This window comes from Balaenoptera ricei, chromosome 5 (genome assembly GCF_028023285.1).
Source record: "Balaenoptera ricei isolate mBalRic1 chromosome 5, mBalRic1.hap2, whole genome shotgun sequence".
Lineage (NCBI taxonomy): Eukaryota > Metazoa > Chordata > Mammalia > Artiodactyla > Balaenopteridae > Balaenoptera > Balaenoptera ricei.
The window spans coordinates 26,257,786-26,276,499 of NC_082643.1; the positions used below are offsets into that span (position 1 = coordinate 26,257,786).

The window sequence follows — 18,714 nt, forward strand, 5'->3', positions numbered from 1 at the left end:
TCCGCCATCTTCGAGCCAATCCAGCTTGTGGGATCTTAGTTCCCAGACCAGGGATCGAACCCAGGCCCCTGGTGGTGAAAGTGTGGAGTCCTAACCAGTGGACTACCAGGAAATTCCCTTTGTACGATTTTGTATGTCTAAAGCCACTCCTGGCAATAATGTTTTTTAGGCTCTTTTAACCAGAGTGAGTGAAACTTAAGTTTACATTTCAGATTCTCCAGTAATATTTTATATGAGGACTTTTTAATTTTAATAAAAAATAAATCAAGTTGTAAATGACTATTAGTAGGTGAATAGTTAATTAAGTTGTACAATTATTTCATAAAACATCATTTTAAAATAATGTTTATTGCCATAGAGGAATGTTTATAACTCCCAAACATTAAAAGCATCGTACTAAAATGTTAGTGAATCAAACACAGAGCATATTCCGCGGCAAAAATAATTATTTGGCTGTTATGGCTCCTCTCCCTCAATTAATGGACTTTATTCCAGAAGAAAGTAATGTGTCTTCAATAGCACTTTGCAAGTGCGTTTTCTGGAATACAAGGTCTGTTAAAAATTAACTAGTATTCTACTGCAAAATGGTTCTTTGACCAATAAATTTGAGAAATAAGCCAAACAATATTAAACAGGATATTTTATTGCAGGATTCTCTAGAACTTTTAGTATATTGGTAGTCATTTTGGACCTTAAAGAGAGAAAGAGAGTTTATAATTTGATGAAATCCAATTATTTCACTTATTTTCTTTCATAGTTAGTACTTTTTTGTGTGCTAAGGAATCTTTACCTACTTCAAGATTGCAAAGCATTTTCTCCTATGCTTTCCTCTGGAAGGTTTATACTTTTTACTTTTACACTTTGGTCTATGAACCATTTGTGTTAATTTTTACGAATGATGTTTGTTAGGGAAATAAAAATATTTTTTTTCCACTAAAAAGCCCAGTTGTTCCTATATCACTGGTCGAAAAGATTACCCTTTCACTCTCTTACCTTGGCATAATTGTCAAAACCAATTGGCCATGCATGTGTAAACGTTTTCTGTACTCTTTATTCTGTTCCTTTGATTTGTCTATCTTTACACCATTAGCACATTGCTTTGGTCTTTATAAGTTTATATTAAGTGTTGATATCTGGTAGTATAGATCCTCCAACACTGTTCTTTTTCAAAAGTGTTTTGCCTCTTCTAGGTCCTCTGTATTTGCATATCAATGTTAGAATCTGCTCATCAAGTTGTATAAGAAAGCCTTCTGGGATTGCTTGGAATCTGGAGAATTAACAACCTTAGCAACTTTGTCATCTTCCAGTTAATGAACATGGTATTTGTCCTAACATTTAGGTGAAGGGAGCCTGAGAGTCAAAGGCTTCTTTTCTCAGGAATTCTTTGTTTTAGAAGCTGTGGAGGGTGGTTGTCAATTTAGAGGTGGCAGAGTACAGGGGTGAGGACTCAAGCTAGACCACCTGAGGTCAGAGCCTTGCGGTGGGGCCGCTCAGTTGCATGTGAATTGCAGGCAAGTTGGGAAATTTCTCTAGGTCTTAGTTTCTCCATCAGTAAAATGCAGATAATAGTTGTTCATATATCATAGCATTGTTGTGAGGATTTAGTAAGCTAATATTTGTCTTAGTGGGCATCTGGGCACACCCTGTAGGAACTATAGAAGTAGTAGCTAGTATTGCTGCACCTCTGGGAAAGCAGTAACTTAAGAAGCTCTTGAAAACTCAAGAAATCTGTAAGAGGAAGAGTATTCCTCTATTGTCAAGACCACCAAAAAGACAGAGGGGAGGAGCACACTGAGGTAAGGCTTTAACCAAAATGGTAAAGTCAGGGGTCCCGGGCTATGTTTTTCAAAGACCAGAAGATCAGCTTGTTCTTGGCCTGTGATTTGTTCCTTAGGAGAACTATAAATAAGGTCACTGTCATGGACTTTGAACACTAAGTCAGATGAGCTAACTTTCACCTACTTCCACATAGTCTCCAAAGCTACAGAAAACATTTATTAGTCATTTATTTTAAAGACAACTAGCCAATTGGCTAACATTGTCTATGGAATGAAAAATCAGATGTTAAAAATGTATTCAACTATGATTTTATTGTTAATTTTTTTAATTCAAAGAAAAATTATTATTGCCAGTTCTGTGAGGTTTACTTAATTTTTACTTCTTTCCACATGGTAATTTTATTAGTTACCTTTAGGCAGTTTCAAATTATTTCATCAATCTTGGTCTTTGTTTTTAATTTATACGGTGGAATTTACTTGTTCATTGGTGTGAGCAATTTTCAATATATTGTCAAACAGCCTGTGGCAACTGAAAATACAAGTGGCATACATTAGATTTCTCTGTTTGAGGCAGTGCAACAAAAACATTATGCTGAATACCCAACGTCATTAAATTGCAGGCATTTATATAACTAATTCAAAAATACTTTTTTTTTTTTGGTGGTAATTGAGAAAACAAATTTGGCCTACATACTTGGGAGGCAGGTAGTTGAGCAAAGTCTCTCTTATGGCCATCAGCAGTTTCAATTTCACTTTCTTGTCATTTATGGTATTTTATCTCCCCAATCTGACTGAATGCTTTATATATCATTCAGCCCATCTTGTTCCAGAACTTACATATATTAGAAGCTCGATCAATATCTGTAGACCAATTTTATTCTTTTGTCTTCAGAATGTACTTTAAAGCTCGGCTCTATGAAGAAAATTCCCATCAGTTTCATAGCGTTGTGAAAACTTCTCCAATAGCTCAGAAAATTCATGGTGGCCACTTGTTAAAAGTGTGCTGTCAGACATTGATGTCTCTCAGCCCCGGGGACAGCTGGAGCCCCCAGGCTAGTGAGCCCCAGCTAAGAACAGCTTTTTCTAGTGCTCTTAGGCAGCCCAAGTGCAGCAGTATCTGGGAGGTGATGATGTGACCTCTGGTGGCAGAGATATTTGCCTCTGCTAGTTGGTGCTAAGTGAGGCCAGTGACGGGTGGGCCTTACTATCTGGACACCTACTTCAGCCACCAGCTGCAGAGCACGCAGCATATGTAAGGGGGCTGAAGGGGGTATGGGAGCTCATCTTGCGGGAGCCAAGAAGGACTGGACCAGTTCAAGCGGACGTGCTTGACAGCGGACGTCATTAATTTCGATATTCACATATACACATAGTTTACCTTCGGGGCTGCTACATCTGTTGCAACAGAATCCAATCCAGCTGCAAGCCCAATCTCACTCAGGATGCATCCTCATTCTGCAAATCAGAGCTTCAGTGTATTGCTATGAAAAAGTCTGATTGGATTTGAAATCATTGGCATTATCACAAGAAAATTCAACATTACATTGTCTTGGACAGAAAGGACTGATCGCTTCATTTCTTTAAATATAATTTCCAACTATGGTAAAGATTTGAATGGCTGTAAAAAAGTCTTTACATTTTCATCTCACTTATTTTATTGATCGTGACTATCTAGAGCTCAACTTTTTCATAAAAATGAAAAATGATTTTATGTGGAACTTTATGTACATTTAATATTTAAATCTCTTCAAATATTTTTAAATTTTATTTTAACATGTACGTAATACAAAGAAAAGTTAGTTAAATGTTTTACCAAGCTCCAGGGAGCCTTATCATTATTTCCGTGACATGACTCTGAAAAATTTGGGGAAGCACCCTTCCGTTAGGGATTTTCAGTGATTCACACGTGTGCAAGGTTCTCCAACGTGCTTCCCAAAACTGAAACCTTTTCTGCAGGCTCTGAGGCACGAGGATCACTTAGCCTCAAAGAACTCAGTTCCTTCTTTTAACTGTAAAATCCTACAATAACAACATTTCACGTGGTCCCATTGTAATGTTTTACACCGGACGACGCGCTAGGCTGGGAAAGTGGTCCACAGATAGGCACATTCGTTCATGCTCATTCACCCTCCGTGCCAACCACCTTGGACAAAGTAGTCGCCCGGGTGTCTTCCTCCCACGTTTTCTCTAGCAGGACTTCAGGGCCTTCCTTCTTCTAGGCTGTGGGGAGGGTCAAGGTCTGGAGTAGCCGCCCATTCCAACGCAGTTTTCCCTTTCCTCTGGCCAACTTGGACACGCGCTGCTCCCAGGTCTCAGTCTCAGCTCGGGCAGCCTCGCGTGCCGTGCCCGGCGCCCGTGGATGCGGCAGGCGGACTCCGGGCCACCTTCTCGCGCCTTGCCTGCAGGTGCAGCAGGAGGGCTAGGCCAAGCCCCGGGCCAGCGTCCCTGCGAGGCGGGGGCCCTGCAGGCTCTGAGACCCCGGGCTCGGCAGTGGCGGCCACCTCCCTGGGGGCGGGGAGCCAAGCCACCTGGGGCAGTCGGCCAAGGGCTGCCGCCACCCGCCCCTCCCTCAGCCTCCGCTGGGGCTGTTTACCTTCGCCTCTCCTCTTTCCTCTTTCACTTTTCTTTTCGTTGGGAGTTGGGACTCCCTGGGTTCCAGGCGTCCAGGGGAACCCCAGCTGATTCGTTCTCGGCCGCAGGGGCCCGACGCCCGGGAAGGGAGCCGGACGACCGCGCCCACCCCGCCGCGCTGCCCGCCGCCCCCGACTCTGTAGCCCGGACTCGATGGAGGTACAGAGCTTGGCTTCTCCACTGTGGGAGGGGAGGTGCTGGTGGCTGAAAGGGCGAGGGAACTCTCCCCGAAAGCCTTCGCCTCGGACTCCTCCCAGCTCTGGCCGGACACACCCGTCTCCCCCCCCGCGACGGGCTACCGGCCGGGCCGCCCCGCCCTCTTGACCGCGACTTCGGTTTTCGGTGGCGCTCCGCGCGGAGGTATTTCCCCTTCTGACCCTTTATTGCCGTCGCGGGCTCTCCTCGCCATCCTCCGCTTCCAGCCGAGCACAGATTGCTCGTCCGCTAGCGGGTCCCCGCTCGGCTCCGCCCTCCGCTACCCACCGACTCCGCGCCGGCCGGCGGAGGGCGAGGGACGTGCGCCTGGCCAGCCCAGCCCAGCTGCGGGGTTCGGAGAAAGCGAGGTCCGGCGGCACAGAGCGCTTGAGTTCTGCACCTCATCGAGCTCAGAAAGTTCAAGAAAGGTACCGCAGCTCCCCGCTTCTTCCCTGCCCCCTCCCAAACTCCCCGCCGGCTGGTGCCAGCTTGAGTGTGAGCCCGCACGTCTGACTCTCTCTTTGTCAATCAAATTACCCTCCTCTGCTTTGATCAGGACACTTAACCTTCCTTGGGAGAGGACTCTACAGGAATGGTTACCGTTTGACAGTCAGGCTTCCGTTTATATTATTTCCAGAGAATCAGTGCTAGAAACTTGGAAGAAATGCAGGAGACTTGTACTGCCGTGAAATCCTTATTCAAAGTGGCTTTAAAGGAAAATCCAGTTAATTTTGTCAAGTGTTATTGAGATTGTTGCAAGCATATACAATGTGTTTGAATTTACCTTATAATATATTGAATTTAACTTGAATATCTATGCATTTAAAATTTTGTTATCTTCGAAGTATATGTAAGGCAAGGTTGATTCTTCAGTGATGCTTATAACAGATTCTTAAATAGGGTGAGTCAGAAGTTTAGAAACTGGAAGTGAAGTGGTTGTCACTAGCTATCTCCATTATGTTTTTAAAAGCTACGGTCTAATGTTATGACACTGGTAATGGTATGTCCTTGTAACTGATAGGCATTCTTATCTTGTCAGTGGGCTTCAAGAGGCTTCTTTGACTTAATTGAATAGAGGCTTCTTTGACTTGATTGAATAAACAGATTAGATCCAGGTGGTTACAGCATCCTGCTGTGCAGAGGTGGACTGTTCTATGGAAAGCATCAGGGTACAATATACATTAAACTCCTGTCATTTTTATTAAAAAGCAGTGTGGTGGGCATGATAGACAGAGGGAGGAGATACAAAGGGAAGAACACAAGGATATAGAAAGGAAAGGACTGAAGACCAAGCAATAGCCATTTTAGATTTAAAAAGTGATGAAAAATTTAAAGTTTTACTTAATAAAGTTAAGAAGTTTAGAAAGTTCTGAAGGTTTGTTCTGGTTGTGTTTTAATGGCACATCCTTGTATTTCTTCCTCTGTTTTCTCCTGTCAAAGTTTTGGTTATACTCAGAACAGCCTTTCCAGCAGTATCATCTGCTCTATGACAGAGTGACAGAGGGGTTAGGTTGGCCGCTGGACTTCTGGTAGGCAGTGTTCCCATACTTTTGGGTTCACTGTTCTCTGCTAACTTGGAGTGGCAACTCCAGAGCCTGATTTGAAGCTACAGTTTCTGGAATTAGGATTTTCCTACAGGTTACCAGTGGGTTTAAGAAAAACAATTCGATGCTTTCCATTTTAATCCATGAAATTAATATGTAAATGTCAACAGCTGTATCACAGGACATAATGTTTGTCAATGCAATACATGTTTATAAACTTCCTTGAAGGATGGGAGAAAGCAGTGGTCTAAAGTTTATTGAAATAGAGTTTGATAATTGAAGAATTTTAAATCCTAGAAGGTTCTCCATCTCAGGTTTGCTGGCTCTGGGTGGATTTCAGGAAGGCGGTGAATGAAGCTCTGAAATGTTGTGTAAAGGGGATTTTTCTGAGGAAAATAGCCATAACTCTAATGAGCTTTTTAAATGAGTCTTGAACCCTAAACAGTTTTTAAAACATTTTAAAACTTAGAAAACTGCCCTTTCTTCCTATCTCACTTAGAGTTTACTGTTAAGTTGTATTCATTATGTAACTATTCTTTTGAAGGTTAGTTATAGTTAATGATAATACAGAGAGTGCTGTCTTAGGTCCACAGCTTGAACTATGGGAAATAATATGAATCATAGCTAACACTTGCTGAATTCTTACTATGTACTGGATGTTGTTCCAAGTATGTGTTTATTTTTAAAAAATTATCATAATAAACTTACGTGGTGTAGGGACTGTATTTTATAACTGAAGAAATTGGAGCATAGAGTAGTAATCAAATAACTTTCCCAAAGTCACAGAGTGAGAAAGTGGTAGAGCTGGGGTTTGAACCCAGACAGATTTAAGGGCACCGGTATTTATGAAGGACGATATTATTTCCATAGAAATATTTCCCACAGTTTGACAGTGACAATCAACCACTATTTCATTTCAATGCAGAGTGATATAATGATGGAACATTGGTTTTAAATTAATGCTTATATGGTACTTGCATAATTGACATTATTAATTATATATTTAAAGATTATCTTTATGAGCAAATGATATTCACATGAGCGTCTATATGTGTTTGGTTCCTTGGAGAAAAACTTTTTTATGGTTCCTGAATGAAAACATTTGTCCAGTTTACATAGTTTTTGCTGATAGAGCTTGACAAATAGGCAAATGTGGATTGATCGATATGTCTGTATCTATCTATCTATCTATCTATCTACCTATATATCCATCCATCCGAGTAAAAGGCTGGGATTCAGGGAGCGATCAGGAGACTCACATATCACAGTGGAAGTGATGTAGTCAACTATTTGGGAAGTCCCCTTTTCAGAAGATTTTATGGTCTGCGGGTTGGCAAGAAGCCAACTTCTTTCTTTAACTCAGTATTACCTCTTCGATTTATTTACCCAGTGATTACAGATAACTGCATGAGACTGTTGAGGTTGAGCATTGCTTATGTGCTGGCTGCTATCCTATTTTATGGATTGGATGGAAAAATCCCATAGGAAAGTTGAGAGAACATTTGTGGGTTTTGCTCATAGTGTTTACTCCTAACTATTTAATGGTAATGTTACTAACTATAATCAATTTCATATATATTTATGATTATTAACTTGCTGTATGTCAGGGAATGTTACACGTTGTTTTTAAAAAGTTATTCAGTGCTGGAATCAGAAATAGGAAACAAGAGGCTCTTTGATCTCAGTTCATTTCAACGCTAGTATTTGTACACAATTTATATCTGGAGGCAGAGTATGTATACACATATATTTTCCAGTGTTTTATCCCGCTGCAAATCTAGTGGTGCCTGGCAGGTCATTTTTAGAAGCAGAGGACTATATATAGACCGCATGAGAAGGAGTAAAAAAAGTCTGAATGCCTATAGTAGGTGATCATATTCTAAGTTGTTTCTTTTCCGGATGCTGAAGGAGAGTGACAAGAAAGTATTTTGCCAAGTAAAGGAATTGAAACCGAAAATGATCCCAGAAGAGGAAAATATTAGGGCTGTGAGGTTGGGGGTGGGGAGACTCTAAGGTCGTGACACACGAGCCCAGTGACATAGTCAGTGATCGCTGTATCACTGAAGCCTCCTTACTGGCCCGTCTGCTCATATGCCTTTGGATAAAAATTTGGGGCAGGAACTATGTTGACCCTTGAACAGCAGGAGTTTGAACTGCGAGGTCCACTTATACAAGGCTTTTTTTGGACAGTAAATGCTATGGTGCTACAGGATCCGTGGTTGGTTGAATCCTGTGATGCAGAACCACGGATACGGAACAACTGCGGTACCCAGGGCCTGCTGAAAATTACAGCGGATTTTCCACTGATTGCAGTGTTGGCGCCCCTGACCCTGCTGTTGTCCAAGGGTTAGCTGTACCCTTGGCAAACTGTTAGCCCTGACTGCTAACATTTTCAAATAATTATTTTTTAATTGCACGTCTTAGATATTTTACAATATATTTTCCCAACTTTTTTGCTCTCCTTACTCCTCAGCACCAAAAATAAGCATATACAGTGAGATTTCATTTTCTAAAATACATAACTATATTGTTAAAATTATTCGTTATGTTATTTTAAATATTATTAGTACACAATTAACCAAAATATCCCATTCACTTTTTTTTTTTTTTTTTTGGCTGCGTTGGGTCTTTGTTGCTGTGCGCAGGCTTTCTGTAGTTGCGGCGAGCGGGCGCTACTTTTCATTGTGGTGCGCGGGCTTCTCATTGCGGTGGCTTCTCTTGTTGCGGAGCACGGGCTCTAGGTGCGTGGGCTTCAGTAGCTGTGGCACACGGGCTCAGTAGTTGTGGCTCAAGGGCTCTAGAGCGCAGGCTCAGTAGTTGTGGTAAGCAGGCTTAGTTGCTCCGCGGCATGTGGGATTTTCTCGGACCAGGGATCGAACCCGTGTCTCCTGCATTGGCAGGCGGATTCTTAACCATTGCGCCACCAGGGAGACCCCCGCATTCACTTTTGATAAGTACTTATTAGCGTAAAACTAAACTACATTGGAAATGTATATCAGAGTAGAGGTGGGTAGTGTGGATATCACTGCTTTGACTAAAGAAGGTACCTCTAATATCAGTTTTTCCACTTGGCCCTGTATTTGGCACCTTGGACAGGCAAGGCGCATGGTAGGATTCTGGATGGGGGAGAGGTCCACCTTTCTTTCGTAAAATTGGAGAAGCATCATTATGAAAGAGGAAGCGGGAAAAGAGAACTTGCTAGAAATCTGCTTTGCCTCAGGCACATTTCAGGCATATCACTTACATAAAGGGGCACCCAAGGAAGTAGTGGGTCTGGAAATTCATTTCTTTAGAGCTCCCTGTGGTCATGCAGACCTTGGAAAGTCATGGGGGTTCCCCAGGAGTGCCCGTCCCTCACTTCGAAGAGCTCTGATCTAGTTCAGCCTCATCCCCATCCCCTACCCGTGGTTTCTGGACTGCCATGGCTCACGGTGCTTAAAAGAAAGTATGTGTGTTCACGCCTGGTGGGGGCAGTAAAGAAGGGAGTGTGGCTGCAGTAGAGGCTTCCCACTGAAAGGAGTGAGGAGTGGGCTCCAGTCGGGCTTGGACAGCCTTTGCCTCCTCATCTCCATCATACCTGCTCTGCGCTCTAGACACATTTGCTGTATTCCTTATCAGCCTTTGAATGTCCTACTCACAAAGCCCACCGTCTCTAACTTTTGCTGCCCCTTTCTACTGCCCAGGCAGAATTATTCTCTCCCTGATATGAATTTATTTGGTGCTGTCTACAGCCCCTGTAATAGCTTTTCTCTCTGTAAATTCATCTTATTATGTGTCTGTCTCTACACTTACGTTTTGAATAAAGACAGGGCAGTGTGTCCCGCGTCCCCAGCCAGGGGTTGGACACATAGTTGACTTGTATTGACCTCAGTGATCACTGAACAATTTGACAGCTAAGCAGAGGCATGCAAAAACAGGTAGGAAACATAAGTAACATAGCAAAACACATTGCTGGAACGTTATAATAAAAACACTATTTTAGGAAAATAAGTCTGGGGTAGGATTTATTGAAGAAAAGAACAAATTGGAGCTGAGGAAACCAGCCAGAAATCTATTGCACTTATTCAGGGATGTAGTCTCATTCCTATTATCTGCTCAAGGACATATCTCTAGTAATTCTTTTTTTTTTTTTTTTAAATTCATCATCAATTTTCTTCCCTCTCTAACAAGTCTTTCCCATCACCATGCAGACATGCTATAATTTCTCCCATTAGACACAAAAAACAAAAAGTCTCTGTTGACCTCATGTTTCTCTCCAGCTACCACGTGGTTTTTCTGTCCCCATTTTATAGGACAACTTTCAAAGTCAACTCTATGCTGTCTCCAGGGTCTCTCTTCTCATCCTCTCTTGACCCAGCCAGGCGGTCATCCCCACTATTGCATGAAAAATGCACTTCTCAAAGGCACCAAGAACCCTTGTTAAATGCAGTGATTAGTGCTGGGTTCTCTTCCTAGGTGACCTGTCAGCAGAACTAGAAAGTTCTTCATTTGGCTTCCAGGCCATCCCCTCTCCTTATTGTCCTTTTTCCTCACCAGCACCTATTGCAGTCTCTTTTGCCAGTTCCTTACTTTCTTAACCTCTAAATGTAGGCATCTGTGGGCTCAGCTCATGACCTTTTCTCTGTGCTCAATCCCTTGGTGATCTCAGTCTCATGGCTTTCGGCACCTTCCTAAGTGGTGATTCATAAATGTATGTCTGGAGTCATGAGCTTTCTCTGAACTCCAGACTCATACATAGACGCCTCTTCACCATCTCTGATTGGATATCTAGTACTTCACTGGATTCCTGACTTAACCCCCAAAACTGCTTCTCCCACTGTCTTCTTCATCTCCCTCGATGGCAAATCCATTCTTGTAGCTGCATAGATAACCAATCAGTTAGCCGTGGAGGTGTCCTTACTTCTTGTTTCCTCACACCCCACATTTAATCTGCTAAATCATTCAGCTGTGCCTCCAAGATAGATCCCACATCTGACCTGCTTACCATCTTCACTGCTGCCACATGGGCCCAGGCCACCGTTAATCACGTCTCATGGTATAGTGGCAAGAGGTGGTCTCTCTGTTGCTATACTTGTCCCTCCCCCCACCCCCACCCCAAGAAGATTTCAGTTATCTGTTTTTACTTATCTGCATTAAGCAAACAAACAAAACCACAAAACAAACAAACAAAAACCACTCCAGAATGCAGTGGCTTAAAAGACAAAAATTTGTTATTTGTCATGATTCTGCAGTCTGGGCTACATGCAGCTGGTCGGTTCCTCTAAGGCTGCTGGGAATGAAACACCCAAGAAGGTTTCTTCATTTGTGCATCTGGCACATCAGCTGGGCTGGCTGAGAAGTTAAAGGCTTCTCCTTTGATTCTTCCTTTTCCATAAGAAATAGCTCTTGCTAGCAGTTGAGCAGGGTGCTTCCTGATTATGGTGAGTTAGGGATCTAGAGACTTTTTTTTGTGTCCTTCTTTTTTGTTTAGCTGGTGGTGCTTTTTTTTGGGGGGGGTACAATTTTCTTATAAACCTTGGGGGCTTCCTGTAAACTTTATTGAAGTTCACTCCATTGGAAAAGACATACCCAGAAAACTCTTGAGACAGGCTCCAGTTTACTTTGGCTGTGAGTCAGAATGCTGTAGGAAAAGCCTTCGAGGTCTTTAGAAACACCTTTGTCTCACTGATAGGGTCGATGAGGTGCCACTTTAAATCCTTTCTAGATCTTAATGAGGCATCTTCCAGCCACATACTTGATTTGATCTTTAACCTGAGAGTACGTTGTACTAATAGACCCTGGGTTTGATCTTTACCCTAAGACTACTTCTTTCTTTGAGAATCTTGTGCTGTCTCGAGAGATAAGAATGACAGTAAGTTTAATTTTCCAACCTAGCAAGTCCTGGGTTGAATGTTTCTTCTAAATTCGGCTTGAATGTTTCAGTTCCTCTTTCTCTTCCTGCAATTAATCCTAGGCCGCAAAATGAAGCCAGTTATCACATTCAGAAATTTTCTTAGCCAGGTCCACAAGTTTATTAGATACGTTTTCTTTCTTCCATATTATTGCAGGCAACTATGCAACATGAGTTGCCCTCTCTCCAGCCTCTAATAATATTTTCATCACTGCCTTCCTAGCCTCACTCACAGTGAGTGTCCTTGCTATGTACTCCCCAGGTGTCTACCTATCACCTGATCTCATATCAATTTCAGTGTCAATTACTAATTGCTGTGTAAATAACTACCCCCACATTTAGTAGTGTAAAATAAAAATTATTTTATTTGTTTAAAGTTCCAAGATTAGAAGTTTGGACAGGACCCAGTGGCAATGACTTGTCTCTATGCCAGAATGTCTGTGGTCTCAGCTGGTATGACTCCAAAGGACTGCCTGAGATTGTTTAAGAAATTGGGTCATATATGGGGCCTCAGTTCTGGCTGTTGGCTGGGTTCCCTCATGCTTCTCCACTTGGCTTTTCCACATGGCTAGATTGGGCTTCCTCACAGCATGGTGGTCTCAGGGCTGTCAGACTCCTTACAGAGTATCCAGCTTCTATAAAAGGGAAGCAGGAACTGCAGATGCTCTGAAGGTCTGGGCCTGGAATTCCCAGACTGTCACGTTTGTCTCATTTTATTGCGAAAAGCAAGTCAGGAGGCCATCTCAGATTCAAGAGGAGAGGACGTAGACTCAACCTCTTGCTGAGTAGTATGTTGTGCTTGTTCATGGAAGGAAGGCATTGACTGGTGGCCACCATCTTGAAGATTATCTGTCACACGTTGTGATCCTGTTAAAGCATTGATCCAGTTACGCCACTCTTCTATTCAAAACCCTCTATTGCCATCTCATTTTACTTCAATAAAAGCCAAGTTCCATTACAGTGGTCAGTAAGGCCCTCAGTGATTCATACCTCTGCTGCCTCATCTGTTCCTCCTCCCTTAGCTCAGGGCTTCAGTCACACCGACAGCCTTTCTATTCGTCACCCATACTGCTCTGTTCTTGTCTCTGTGTCTTTGAACTTGCTGTTCCCCCTGCTTAGAATGTTTTCTCTCAGATGTGGCCCAGTCCCTTACTTCATGGGGGGCCTGGCTCAAATACCCCCTTTGCAGGGAGGCTTTCCCTGACTGGTGTACTTCGTGTTGCATTCCCACCAGCATTCTCGGCTCAAACTCTCCTCCAGACGCCCACATCTACCTGCCATACTGCCAGGTTTACACTACCCTATCCAAAACTCTTAGGGTCAGATGTGTTTGGAATTAAGATTTTTTTCAGTTTTTGGACAGGTCATTTCTATAGACTGAGTTGTGTCTCTCCCTCTCCCCACCAAATCCGTATATTGAAGCTCAACCCACAGTGTGACTGTATTTGGAGACGGGACTCTCAGGAGGTAATTCAGGTATACGAGGTCTTAAGAGTGGGGCCCTAATCCAGTAGGACTGCTGTCTTTATTAGAAGAGGAAGAGATTCCAGGAGTCGACATGTACAGAGGAAAGGCCATGTGCAGACATAGTGAGAAAGTGGCTATCTGCAGGCCAGGTTGAAAGACCTTACCAACCCTTCCAGCACCTTGCTCTTGTACTTCCAGCCTCCAGAATGTGAGAAAATAAATTTCTGATGCGTGAGTCACCCACTCTCTGGTGTTCTGTTACAGCAGCCCTAGCAGAGCAGACTAAGATAGTGACATAATGCCTTTGCTATACACTGTGTGACAACTATGGTATATAGTAAGCTTATCCAGGTACCTCCTCAAAAGTGAAATAAGTACAGACTATAAGTAGTCTTATGCCAGTTCATGTTTTGTTAACCAGTAAATTAAGCAAAACGTTCAGTTCTTAGAGCCCTTTTGATTTAAGATTTTCAGATAAGGAACAATGGACTTATATATGTTTTATTTAATTATTTGTTTGTTAATTCTCACCTGTCTCCATTTGCACATGAGCTACAGGAGAGCATGTAGTTTTGTTATTTCATTCATTGCTGTATCCCCATCAATCGTCAGTGCCTGGCAAATGATAGTCTCTCAAAAAGTATTTGCTGAATGGATGCTAAAGGGTAGAATATGTTAAAAGTAATGGGGAATAAAAGAAGAGCTATTTCAAAGAAGACCTAATTTATTTATACATTTTATTTATTCATTGAATTGATTTAAAATAATTTTGAGTGCCTAGTATGGGCCAGGCACTCTTCTAAGCCCTTGACTGGCCTTCATTCAGTGAGAGGTGGTACAGGGAGGATCCTGAAGACTGAGTGGGAGTGAGGAAAAGTAAACATTGCAGGAACTGATATGGGTCCTAGCTAAAACATGGGCGTGAGGCAGGGAAATGGATGAGCTTCATTGTGGAAAGCTCAAGATTGAGATAAAAGTGGAACATAAAGCCGAAAATGTCCTGTAAGTCATTAGAAGTACTGCACTGAAGATTGCGTGAGCTATTAGTACAAGAGATTTTAGTTTATGGGTTAATAGTCAAGAATTATTGACTGAAGCCATTGACTGTCGGAATGTTTCCCCAGGAGGCAAATGTACGTAGAGAAGGTTTGGGGTCATATATGAAGACCAGAGGGTCTGTTACTGAGCTGCGCACTCTGGAAGAGGAAATGTTCAGGCAATGTCTTCAGGAAAGCGTTGGCCAGTTTCCAGGTCTTCAAAAGAGAATGTTAGGCTTTTCACACGTTCTAGCCCTTGCTTGCCTGTCCTACCCACTCTGTCTGCTCCTCTCGTGATGGATTTTATATTCGCCATATGCCTATTCTTACACCCACATCTTTTCTTTTCTTTTTTTAATTGAGGTATAATTGACATATAACGTCATGTGAGTTTCAGGTGTACAACATAATGATTCAACATTCGTGTATATGACAAAATGATCACCACCATAAGTTTAGTTAATGTGTGTCACCATAGATAGTTATAATTTTTTTCTTATGCTGAGAACTTTTAAAATTTATTCTCTTAGCAACTTTCAGGTATGCACTGTAGTATTGTTACCCAGAGTCATCGTGCTGTACATTACATCCCCATGACTTATTTGTATTATAACTACAAGTTTGTACCCTTTGACCTGCTGCATGCATTTTTCCCCCCACCTCTGGCAACCAACCACCCATGTGTTCCCTCTATGAGTCCCTTTCTCCATGAAGTTCTCTCGGCAAAACCTCAACTTTACCTCCTCTCTAGCCACCTGGAAATATTGATCACACCCCTCCTCTGTTCTGTCCCCACTGATGGATACTTCTCTAAGTATTTGCAGTATTTTCTATATTGACTCGTGTTCACATTGCCCCTCTCCTCAAGTAAATGATACAGGTGGTACAAAGGATGACAAGAATTGTGATGGAGTTGGAGGGGCTGAAGTTTGGGAAACACTGTGTCCTTGTGTGCTAAGCACTTGCTTGGTACACAGTAGAGCTTTAATAATGTTATTTTTGTTGTCAGTAATCTATCACATATTGCTGAGGGGTCAAGTAATATCAAGTTCTGAGAAAAGGAGTTTGACTGGAAATAAGTCACTGGTGATCACATAGCTGTTGGAATGTCCCAGCATATGCTTTATTGTCAGGATCAGGAAGGGAAATAGAATTTCCTGAGAGTCTCATTTGGGCCAGGCTACAGATAGAATCCTTACACTCATTTTTAGATGATACAGATGAGCTTCTTAGATTAATATGAGGTTTTTAGAACTGAGAAAAGAAATAGGTTGTTAAATAGTTTTTTTTTTTTTTTGCCAGTTTTATTATTTGAAAGGAGAATTTTATAAATTGCAAAGTAAATGCTTCAATTAAAGAAAGGAAGTAGAAGCAAGCCACACCCTATTTTCTAAATTCCTTCAAGTAGAAATCCTTTCGTCTTCCTACTTCAACAGTATTTGCTAAGTATTTTGAAAAAAAAAATTCGAAAGTACAAAAAAGATGAGAGGAATTTTGTAAAAATTGTAGTATTGTTAATATTTAATTTATTTGGTGGATTTTTTCCTGAGAATCCAAGAGAACGAATATGCAGTCATAACAACATTGTCACTTTAAAATTTGCAGTAATTCCAAATGTCAAATTAAAAAAAAATCTATATTTCATATCTTTCGACTCTACCCCTAGAAAGCAAGATCCTCCTTTTCATTGCTTCGTGCAGGACTTCTCAAACTTCAGACATGTGGTTTTATGACGGCTTGTTAGATTTGATATTGAGGTATGTCTCTTCTGCGTTTTGACCTCTAAGGCACATTCCTCAGCTTCTGCAGTTCATAAAGCATTGGCTTCTAGGGATGGTTTTGAATCAGGTAGGCTAACGACAGACCGGAAGCTCTCCCAGACGATGGCAGATATTTATGATTTATTGAGCACTTTCTCTGTACGTGGCTCTCTGCCAAGTGCTGTGAGGGACAAAAAACATGCACCAAACATGATTCCTTTTAGGGACTTATTATATAGTGGAGCAGTGAATATCTGTGCATGAAGAGCTGAGGTACCCAGTATACAACTGTCCATGCTCTAAAGAGACCATGCTTTCTTTCATCGCTAAACGTACGGACGTGAACGTCCCTCATTGGGACTATTTCATCCAGTGTCTTTTCCTAGCTCTTTCTCCTGACTCACTTACCTGATCCAGAGGTGTTATTTTGATATTGTTTTCTCTGGGAATATTTCCCCTAAGCCTCCAAGATTGAGTTAGGTATCTCCCATTCTTAATTTCATTTAGTAAGTATTTCAATACAGTTGGCCTACTGTATCCACGGGTTCTGCATCCTCGGGATCAACAGACTGCAGATTGAAAATATTCGGGGGAAAAAAAATTCTAGAAAGTTCCATAAAGCAAAACTTGAATTTGCTACTCACTGGCAACTATTTACATAACATTTACATTGTGTTAGGTATTGTAAGTAAACTATAGATGGTTCAAAGTATATCGGAGGATGAGTGTAGGTCATATGCAAATACTATATCATTTCCTATAAGGGACTTGAGCATCTGCAGACGCTGGTATCCGTTAGGGTCCTTGAACCTGGTGGATACAGAAAAAGGACTGTGGTTCGCATTTATTGTCAGCCACGTGCCAAGCACTTTCACTTGTGTAACCCTCCCAAGCTCTGTGAGATGTTTTCCTCACCACTTTTCAGGTGACGAAACTGAAGCAGCAAGAGTTTACGTGCCTTGGCCAGTCTCCACGGTGAGATGGAATTAGAGTTTGAACCCAGGTCTCTCTGCAGAGCCTGCACTCTTCACCTAGCGGGTGCTGCCTCACTGGAAAAACTAATAGGAGGCATAAAGATTAAAAGGGAGGAGATAAAAATTACCATTGTTTATAAATGAAAGCTGTGAATATTAACAAACTACCAAGACTAGTAAGCGAGTTCAGCAAGATGGCCAGGCAGGCAGAAGAGTAACAAAAAATGAATAGCATTTTTCAACACTAAATAAAATGTTAGCTAACATAACACAACAGTAAAGTACTCAGCACAGCAGGAAGACACTCTTACCACAATCAAACAGAGTTTACTTAAAGCTTGTTTGGATGGCCCAATATTAGAAAATCTATCAATATGATCTTAAGGCATGCAGAAAAAGTTATTATCAAGCTCTTAAATAAGAGCTTGATAAGATTAGATGGGATCATCCAAATAAATACATGAATAAATGAATGAATGAATGATTCCTACTAAAAAATCTCTGGTAAACATCATACTTAACATACAACTTTTTCTTTTTTTTAAACATTTTTCTTAGAGTATAGTTGATTTACAGTGTTTTGTTAGTTTCTGCTGTACAGCAAAGTGAATTGGATATACGTATACATATATCCAACTTTTTTAGATTCTTTTCCCATATAGGTCATTACAGAGTATTGAGAAGAGTTCCCAGTGCTCTACAGTAGGTCATTATTAGTTATCTATTATATATATAGTAGTGTGTATATGTCAAACACATGTGCTTTTAATTACAAACTTTCTCATCTCCTCTGGAACCATGCTCCATTAAGTATCACTTCATTTGCCTCTATCTGGCGTTCGTACATTTTCAATCACTCATTTAATTTCACCGTCACTTGCAAACATGATTCACTTCTGACTGAGAAACCCAATCCCTCTATTTCTTTTTTTTTTTTTTTTAGCATCTTTATTGGGGTATAATTACTTTACAATGTTGTGTTAGTTTCTGCTGTATAACAAAGTGAATCAGCTACAAGTATACATATATCCCCATATACCCTCCCTCTTGTGTCTCCCTCCCACCCTCCCTATCCCACCCCTCTAGGTGGTCACAAAACACGGAGCTGATCTCCCTGTGTTATGCGGCTGCTTCCCACTATCTATTTTACATTTGGTAGTGTATATATGTCCATGCCACTCTCTCACTTCATCCCAGCTTACCCCAGCCCCTCCCCGTGTCCTCAAGTCCATTCTCTATGTCTGCGTATGCCTCTTTATTCCTGTCCTGCCCCTAGGTTCTTCAGAACCTTTTTTTTTTTTTTAGATTCCATATATATGTGTTAGCATATGGTATTTGTTTTTCTCTTTGTGACTTACTTCACTCTGTATGACAGTCTCTAAGTCCATCCACCACACTACAAATAACTCAGTTTCATTTCTTTTTTTGGCTGAGTAAT

At 41.6% G+C, this 18,714-nt stretch overlaps 1 protein-coding gene across 5 annotated transcripts in view; it reads left to right on the top strand.

Moving 5' to 3' along the window:
- The first annotated feature begins 4,284 nt into the window (after positions 1-4,284).
- Positions 4,285-18,714, top strand: part of IL15 (interleukin 15) — a 91,988-nt gene continuing 77,558 nt past the window's right edge. For 3 of the 5 annotated variants that reach the window (XM_059922526.1, XM_059922525.1, XM_059922529.1), the window contains exon 1: positions 4,285-4,568. The gene's annotated coding sequence lies outside the window, so the exon portion shown is untranslated. Of the gene's footprint in view, positions 4,569-4,942; positions 5,033-18,714 lie in introns of those variants that run through there. The other 2 variants (XM_059922524.1, XM_059922527.1) reach the window with 2 other exon arrangements.